This window comes from Theobroma cacao, chromosome 5 (genome assembly GCF_000208745.1).
Source record: "Theobroma cacao cultivar B97-61/B2 chromosome 5, Criollo_cocoa_genome_V2, whole genome shotgun sequence".
NCBI lineage: Eukaryota > Viridiplantae > Streptophyta > Magnoliopsida > Malvales > Malvaceae > Theobroma > Theobroma cacao.
The window spans coordinates 23,325,447-23,335,688 of NC_030854.1; positions in this window are offsets into that span (position 1 = coordinate 23,325,447).

A 10,242-nucleotide genomic window follows, 5' to 3' on the forward strand; every position below is an offset into this window, starting at 1 on the left:
CTTGAGTTTTGGTTGATTTTAATTGAATTAAGTGATTTTAGTTAGGTTATATTGAAACATAGCAAAAATAAGCTAGAGAAATAATTTTCTCCCATTGAAACCCATTATACCAAATTTTCTAGGGGAATATTGGCTGCTGATCTTGATGTTTATTTGAGGAATTATGATGAATAATGATGAATTATGAGCCTAGAAAAATAATGGGAATTTTCGGAGCAAAAATATGAATTTGTACCCACTAAGGGTATTTTCGTAATTTGCTATCGAGACTAATAATTTGCACCACCTTGAGGGACATTAAGTCAAATTGGGTGTAATTGAGGTATAGAAACTGAAAAAAAACTAATTTGGAGTTTAAACGGACGCGTATATCGATTTATCGGATAAAAGATCGAAATAGGCTAACACCGCATTTAAGCAGTAGTCGGATAAGTTGCATATCATATCATGCATATACATCGAGCCTGAAATAGCTTATGACTGTTAGACACAATTTAATTGGAATATGTGTTATGGATTATGGCTAGGTGGTGAGCCATTGGATACGGGTAAAAGATTGTACCCGCAGACTAAAAATGGGAGTATTTCTACTCCTAATACTGTGAGTGGACAACTTATCGTCTTAAATATCTAGAGTTATTATACTTGTTTGATGCTTTTATTGAATGGTGAGTTTAAATTATAAAATATTATGCTTTCCAATTAAAATGTTTTTTAATAAAAATGAGATTTATACTGGTTTTGAAATCAAATATTGTTTTGGGAAAATTGAGTATATGGAGACTGTGTTGAAATTTATGATTTTATATGTTATTGAAATTGTGACTTATGATACTATGGTAGCATGATGGCTAAATTTTTTGGGTTAGCATGAAATATATGAACAGTTTTGGATTGGTCTCGGTAGACTGGATTACATTTTATTCGTCATATTATGCTACTGAAATTTTTATGGGTTTGGTGGTATATTAAACGGTCACTGCAGTGGTGGGGGTTTCCGTGGACTGCCTATGAGAGTGGTACGGTAACCCAATTATATAATTACCTCCGGGGGGAGATGTTGGATGAAGTATCTCCTGAGGTAAGATTTGAGTGCACCTCACGTTCAAGCCACCACGTGAGAGTGAGACTCAGCCAACGCCAAGGAACAGCTGTGTGTCAGATGTGAAAACATCTTTATGGGTATGAGTCATTTAACAGCCTTGGCGATCTCAGTGGGATACCTTGACGAGGGTACTCGCGAGAATGATTCTGGCAAGGGCCAAGTTTAAGAAATTCATAAGCCGAGAAATTTTGATGAAAAGAAATTGTTTGGTATAGATTGAAACAAATTTTGTGTTATGAACATTTTTGAGATATAACGTTTTTTTATTGTCTCCATCTACTCAGCTTTAGATGCTTTTGATGGTAATTGTTTACTCACTAGGATTATGTAATCATAATCTCACCCCTCTTCCTATCCATTTTTCAGGCTCAGGACAATTTGTTGATAGTTGATTAAGACGAGAATTAATCTCAGAGTTGCATCCTAGAAAGTAAGGGTTCGTAGCCCTACATCTTCTTAGTCAGTTGGGGGCCCACGTGTCACTGTAAAAATAATTTTATTCTTCAGTTATTTGATTTTAAGTATGTATGAATATATTTAGCTTTTACACCATGTTTTTGGTGAGTTTCGGTATTTTCGAAGAAAAATGATGAAAATGCCCCTGTGAGCCAAAAAATAATATTTTATTATTTTGATTTGGAAATGACTTATGATTTTTTTAAAATGTGAGATTTAATAACTGTCGCTCACCGGGGAGATGCGGAAGCTGATGCTAAGCCTTGCGAGGTTCTAATCGACATTCGGGGTAATGAGTGCCTATCGAGACATCGAGGCTATTATCACGGGCCCGATGGGAGTTTCGAGTCGTGACACCTCACTAGTAGTAGTATCATTAAATCAACTCGTGTCACCCTCATTCTCTAAACATTTGAAACACAATTCAACCTTTGCCTACCCTTACCAAGCACTTTACCTTAAAAATTACTCAAAATAAATTGAAACTTGTGAGGGAAGCACATTTCACAACTTATGCCTTGCATCTACAATTATGTCGAGACCAGAACCTCATCGGGTCCACAAAATGGTAGAATAATCATTGCCTCAAACCAGCATTTCCAAGTATACTTATGCTTGTGTCATATCTTCATACTTATGTGACATATCAGTCACGAGCCCAACTTGACTATATAGCCATTTGCTCTTTGAGTTTTAATGTTTTCTCATTGTGAAAAATCTTTCAAATTTATCTCATCAGGGTATTCGCAAGGTGCATACATGTCCATAACTTACAGTTCAAGGCCTAAAGCATTGAACACAATGTCATCATTGATGTTCTACGCTATATCATATAATACAAAATATAATCTAATAACTATGACAATGAAATTCTAAAGTTCCACCTTTATCTACCAATCATAGCTCCCTTTATGAGCACATACTTTACACTGCTTGATTGTTCACAAGCACTCATGGCCATCCAAATTCGACCTCTTATAGCAAGTCAAACTAGTATATTATTCTTATGTTTTCCAATACACTTCCAAAATGCTTAAACACATCCTTTAATAGAATTCTGTTGAGGACTCAGACAATCAAAGGCTTATCTTCAAAGTCACGCATAACTTTAACAATTTAATATATATTTGATAACATTTAGCTCATTAACCCCATTGAACATTATTTTAAGATCTTTCAAAATGTCCTTACTCTTATTTCGGACTGAACCACACTAACTTAATATAATTGCATTGATTATCCTTAAGCTTTTTATGCTCGTTATAACAACATCTATGTTTCACCCATCATTCATCTTATTGACCTTGGTAAGGTATATGTGGCTTTTCAACCTTTCACAATACATTCCACATTTATGTCAAGGCATTCTCAATCTCATGCCAAGCCTATAGTCATGTAACCATAGATCAGGGTAAACTCCCCTATGGGATATCTCCTTCCATATGATGCATGGGGATCACAAGATGTACAACTCCAAGTGTATGCCTACTTATTGATAACCTCCATATATTTTATGATCATGGAAACCACAATTTGCAAAACTAGCTTCCTATCACAAGTTTGCGATCGGAACATTAGTCTCCACATATCTCACTTTAGACATACTTCACTACTAACATTCATATACCTTTACCACAACATTCAGTGTAAATTGATTAAGCAATGATCTCCAAATTTACTCTTAGGTACACATATATCAAATTGTACACCACTTAGTATTAAGATCTTGACTTTACTCAGCAATTCTTAACCAATTACTTTTATAAGATAGACAATTCACTAAATTTTTGTATCTTGATTTTGCAGTCATAAGATCAAAATTTCTTAAGCTTAGGATGCAGAAGCTTCCTCTTAGAGCATATCTGAAAATCCACATGTTTTAAGTCCTTTACCTTTGGAGAAGTCACATTCAAGACTAATCATTTACATCATAGGTTGCATATTGAACCAAACATATTTTTAAATTAACCTTTAAAGTAATTCATATATCGATCTTCATATACAACTCCATATGGCACTTAGACTAAATTTGTCATTTCCATGTCATTTAATTTCAAACTGCTAAATCTACATCTAGTCCTTTAATCCTTTGGCTCCACACTAAGCATAGCAAAATTCAAGTTCATCCTTAAAGTAGATCATTTACTAGCCTTTTACTTCATGACCATGCATCAATTATAATAATCAGTGATTTTTACCCTTGAGCTAATTCATATACCTTTAATTTTAAACCATAATAGTTCAAATTAACCCTTGGGATCTCACAGTCACTTAATTAGAATCAAAACCAGCTCCCTCTAACCTGCTGTACACATAGTCGACACTTATACGCTTACAAAATATTTCAAAAGCCCACACCATTTCTATAGGGGCATGACAAGCTCATTTAACATAGTGCACTTACCTTCATGCACATAAACATCAGTTTACACCTTCCTTAATATTTAAATCTATAAACTCCAAGTAAATTACAACCATCACTACTCATTCCAGTCAAAGTGCGCCCCTTATTACCATTATCGTATGTGTTCTTTTATATTGACCTCAATAATGGTCCAATGTCATCTAATTTCTTCCCATTGACAATTATGGGCTTCAATTATAACTCTAATGATGAATAAATCATTAGAGACCTATTAGTCCAGCTCCAATTTCCTCCATCTTTAATAGGAGGAATTTGTTATTACATTAGCCTTTCATTAGGAGCATTTGTATAAATCTTTCCAACAACAGCTCATGTCTCGGGTGGCATCTCAAACCCGGACAATAGCACCACTTATAACTTTTACATAATGTTAGCAAGAGGGTAAGTTACTAGGAATAGGAGTTCATATAGCCTCTTGTCTACGACTTGTGCTGCAGTCACAAATCATAAACAAGACTCTACATTAACTTCAACAACTCCGCTGACTGACACAAGAATCCCTAAGACTCGACTAAACCTAGGGCTTTGATATCACCTTTGTCACAGCCTAAATACCGGGCCATGACTAACGCATGGGCCCAATGGGCATAGCCCACTAAACCCAAGCAAACCTTTTTATGCAAACCCGATCATCATTCCTAACCATCATTTAAAAACCACATATTGAAATTCTGAACTAAAAATATTTCAGTAATATTCTATAGTTACCCAAAACTCTCAATTTTATTATGTCAAAATAATGTCACCCGTTTGCCAACTCATAGTGGCATTGGTAATATAATATACATAATTGACTTATAATATGGATCCTAGCGGATTACATTACATATAAGCGTTCACAGGTAACAAACCCTTGACCGTCAGCGGAGTGACCATGGGTGAAGGTACAGCTACCGAAATGCCATAGTACCTACCAAGAAGGCGAAAATATGTGGACAACTCAATCTAGGTCCCAACTGCCTCCAAATCTGAAAACATGAAGTTTAAAAACGTGAGAATAAAACTCAATGAGTGAACATAAGAAGGGAACAAGCAATCGATAGGAAGAATTTGGAAATCATGATGCACTTGTTTCAAAAATAATGCAATTGATTTAATTTCTTACTAAAAACCCCTCATTTCAAACTTTGATCAATAACCTCATAGTGTTGCAAAAACCCATGATCAATCCATGAAGTTAAATGGGTGAAAAATAGGTCAAAATCAAGCAAGGTAGCAAGCATGGCAGCAAGTTTCTCGTTGTAGCGAGAAACAGTCTTAATTTGCATATGTTTTAGTTTTTTTACCATAGCTCTCACTACAGAAGTCCAATTGACCTGATTTTTAAACCATTAGAAAGCTAAAAAGCAGGGATACAACTTTTTTGTTTTCCACATTTCCCTCTAACTTTTATGTTTACCACATTTCCCATTTCGGACAAAAAGGTGGTCAAAATCTTCATCGAAGTGAAAGCACTACACCAGAACCTGAGAGTTTCTCGCTGCAACGAGAATCGAGCTAGTGTGACCCCCAAACCTCGAGAGTTTCTCACTGCAATGAAAATGAATCTCGCTGCAGCGAGAAATAGAGCATTTTAAGTGAAATGGGTCTTGTTACATCAAAAGCCATTTTATTGTTGAAATGAAAAGCAATTTAGGAGCAATTAACAATGCCAACATGCAACACAATCACAAATATTTTTCATAACTTTCTATAACACACACATATATATACATATGCATTCATCATCATGTGTGCACTCCCTACTCGCACACTTCAACATCATCATGTGTGCACTCCCTACTCGCACACTTCAACATCCTCACACAACATTATTCATCAATGCACAATGTATATTCATATACATACATACCAACATAATATAGGAGCACATAATTCATCCTTTTACACATTTCACATTTTCACAACATCAAAGCATTTTATCAAGGGCTTGTTCCCCTGCACACATTTTTAAACAAAGGTTGGATAAAATCATTCAAATGTTTCATCCAAATACATTTGCATTTCCCAAAGCAAATTTTTAAATGCAAGTTCACTCACCAGTCTTGTTGATTCTTTTACTTGACTCTAACCTCAACTAATGCTCCAAATGGACATGTGGGGCCTTGTCGGAACCTATACACATACAACATCACAACCAACCCAAATTGGCTTTAATATAATTCTAAAAGCTCTTTCTTCCTCAAGTTCCACTAGTTATTCCTAACTAGCTTCCAATTGCCATTAAGTGGCTAGTTATTCATACTACTCTAGTCACCCTAAGAGTGAATAAACAACCTTAATGATAAAACACTCACAAACCCCATTGTTATCTATTATCAACAACTAAAGAAATTTAACCTTAACTTATACTCACCTTGATGGTCTTTGTAGTTGAATTCTCTTTCAAAATTCTTCAAGCTAATAAGGGAAATCACTCTCTCTCTCTACATGTCCAGCTAGTGAGAGGAAGATAAAAGTAAGACTTTTTAAGGGTTTTAAAGTGAAAGAGTGAAAGAGCACAAAAGGTTATATGAAAAAGTGCTCAAAAGCATGAAAATTGAAGCTAGATAGAGAGAGTTATGGAAGCTTTAAGGGAGGCTCCCATGGAGATGAAGAAACGTGAAAGGGGAAAGGAAGAAGGAATGGTTGGAAGCTACTGGAAATTGCTGGAGCTTTAGATATTTATATCTAAAGTTTATCCATTTCTCACATAAATTACCAAAATGCCCTTAATGTGGTGACTTTGTCTTTCTCCCATCCTTTGTGCAACTTTTTACTCTTTTGAAACTAGGGTAAGGTCCATAATAGTCTAGAAATACTCGGATTCATGAAAACATAAAAATTTAGACTCGAGATGCAAAATGACCATTTTGCCCCTACTATGGAAATTATCATTATTTTTATCTTCTTCATTTATTTACCATCATAAACATTATTCATTCATTCCTTAGGCCTATTTAGACCTTAATAGCATCAAAAAAACCCATTCGTAGGAGCCATCAAAAGAAATTACAAAATTACCCTTGGTTCGCATTATCGCGTCTACTTCTAGTTATGTGTCTATGGAGATCAAGATTTCACCAGTTCACTTATGGATTACCCTTTTTAACTTAGTAATTAACCTCAATTGGCATCCGTAAACTTTATTAGCCACCGTATCAAAATACAAGGTACTACAATACGGGGTGTACCATTTAAAGAAGTATGGAGATCTTTCTGAGCGAATACGTATGGAGTTTCATGTAAATGATGAAAATATAAAATTCTCATGTCTTAAATTTGAAACAGATGGTATACCATGTCCACATATCATTCATGTGGTGATTTTAGAGCAATTAAATAGGATCCCTTTGAATCTCATAATGAAAAGATGGACAAAAAATGCCAAAGATGATGCACCTGCAGTTGTGGATGATAATGTTGATCCTAAATACCAAACGATGCTTATCTGAGCTCTCACTATAATAGGTTATGTCATGTCGCTTCTCAATTCGCCAAGACATTTAACAAAGTAAGGAGTGAAATAGCTAGCTTAACAAGACGATATGAAGAGATGTGCAAAGTCAATACAAATGGAATTTCTAATTTGACAGAGCATGTTCATGATCCTACTAGAGTGAAAGTTAAGGGCAAAGTTAGAGCTAAATTTGAAGGGAAAAAAAGCCACGAAAATGTGGCAATTGCAGGATGGAAGGTCACACAAGGAATAAATGTCCATAACTAGAGCTAGTACTTCGTAGTTTGGACTCAAGCAATTGCCTTCTTGATGATAATGATGTTGATGTATATGAGAGAAATAAAGAAGTATGGCCATCTCAATTGGGAACACTTTTTGATGGTGATTCATCAGAGGTATAATAATATAACATATATTATTATTAAACGACTAATGATGATAATTATTACATATTTGTCTTATTTATTATCTGTTTTCTTTTTTTATAGGAAGAATAACGCATAAAAATGACAATGAGGTTTGGATTCTTTTTATCAAATTAAAATATATGTTTCAATAAATTGTTTTCATAATTTAATAGAATCAAATATTTTATTATACATTTACCTATTTGACTATCGTGGAACATCATTGGGGACAACAATTTCCCAACAGGTTTCTTTACTAGCAAATAAAGTTCCTTTGAAAAGTTTTTCAAAATATGCGACCTGTATAAATTTCAAATATATGTACATGAAAAAATCATATAATTTATATAATTTAATCATATAAATTAAGACATTGTGTTAAATTGATTGTTTACCTCTTTTTTTATCGCATTCAATCTTCTAGTTTCACCATCGGATAATGGTAAAGAGTCAAACACTTTAATAACCTTCTCTTTTAAGTTTAATACTGTCACAACCCAAATTTTGGGCCATGACCGACGCATGGGCCCAATGGACGTAATCCACTAAGCCCAAGTAAGCTTATTAATTTAACATGTTTATCATTCCATCATAAACTGCTAAGTCACATTTCATAACTTAAAATCAAAATAATACTACACATTGCAATCTCATACTGGCATACTAAACAAGTGTATATACATTGTCTACAACATGTATCTTAACAATTAACATTATGTTTGTCTATACACAACAAAATAATACTTGACTTCCAGCGGAGGGACTCGGACGAATGTACAGCTACTGAATGCCGAGACACCTACCAAAAGATAGATACAAGTCTACAAGGACACCTCATCCTAGTTACCGGTTGCCTCGTGATCTGAAAACATGAAGTTGAAAATGGTGAGTATAAACCCAGTGAGTGAACAAGGAAGGGAACAAGCAACAACAAGGGAGAATTTAAAATCATGATGCACTTGTTTCAAAACAATGCAATTTAGTTCCATTCATATTAAAAACCCCTCATCAAGCCCTTAAATGATTAATCATTTGAAAATCATAAACCCATACATAACGAACCATTTGAAGAATGAAAGCTTCAATGATACGCAAGCAAGTCAAATACGACAGCAAATCTTCGCTGCAGCGAAAAGGCATTCTCGCTACAACTACGATGCAACGAGAGTGAATTTTCTTTGCAGCGACGTTGGGATTTAGTTATTAGTCGAACGAGAGTTTCTCAACTGGTCGAGAGTTTCTCACTAAACCTCCTCATTTTAAACTTAACTCCTTTAGTCCTTAATGTTGGAAGTCCATGCTCAGATATGGTAGCAAAGAAGTGAAAAATAGGGCAGCAATTGGACAAGATAGGAGACAAAACAGAAAGTTTTTCACTACAGCGAAATTGTAATCCAGAAACAAAAAGTTCTTTGCTGCAACGAGATTCAATCTCGCTGCAATGAAATTGCAACTGAGAAACAGAAAGTTTCTCGCTACAGCGAGAATGAATTTCACTGCAGCGAAAAGCTATAGTGTCATTCTCGTTGTAGTGAGTTTTCGACCAGTCTACCCCTCCAAATCCGAGAGTTTCTCGCTACAGCGAAAATGATTCTCACTATAGCGAGAAACAAGGCACTAATGAAAAATTTACCCTTCTTCCCAAAGAAATACCACCTTGCTGAAATGTCCAAACCAACATGAAACGCATAACAATTTTCCACAGTTTAACATGTCAAGTTTCACATGCACTATAACCATATACCATTACTCATTAATTTCCTATATCACACATATTTACATATGTATATATGTATACGTATACCCATCATCATCATGCACACCATCCCATCATCATCATCATCACCAGCTCATGCGCACTCCCTACTCGCACATGGCTGGGTCATCACCGGATTATGCTGTCAAACCCTATTCTATAAAATAATTACGACGTCATTTACATGCTCAATAGAATGTTTGCATGTTTAGGAAGTTCGAGGAGTCGTTAAAAGACGATATTGCCTCTAATGATACCATTAAGTCAATTAAGCCTCGAACTAGTTCAAATAGGAATTTTAAGGTAAAATTAAGAGTTTCACAGTTCAGAGATGACTCAAAATGGTAATTCAGAGTTCGAGGATCAATTTGGAGCCAAACCAAAATTTTCACTATCTAGGGGCAAAATGGTCATTTACCACTTGGGGACAAAATGAGAATTTTGAGAAAAAATTTTTTGGCCCTATTTTATTTATTGGAGTATGATTTGAGGTTTAGAAGTGAAAAAAAATTTTAACTTCGGTATAAATTGGAATACAGGGGCGAAATGGTAATTTTGCCATCTTGAGGGCAAAATGGTAATTTTGCACCCCAAAGCATTTTCCCAGCACAAGGTCTTCACCCATCATCATTTTTGACCCTTGAATAATGTGTG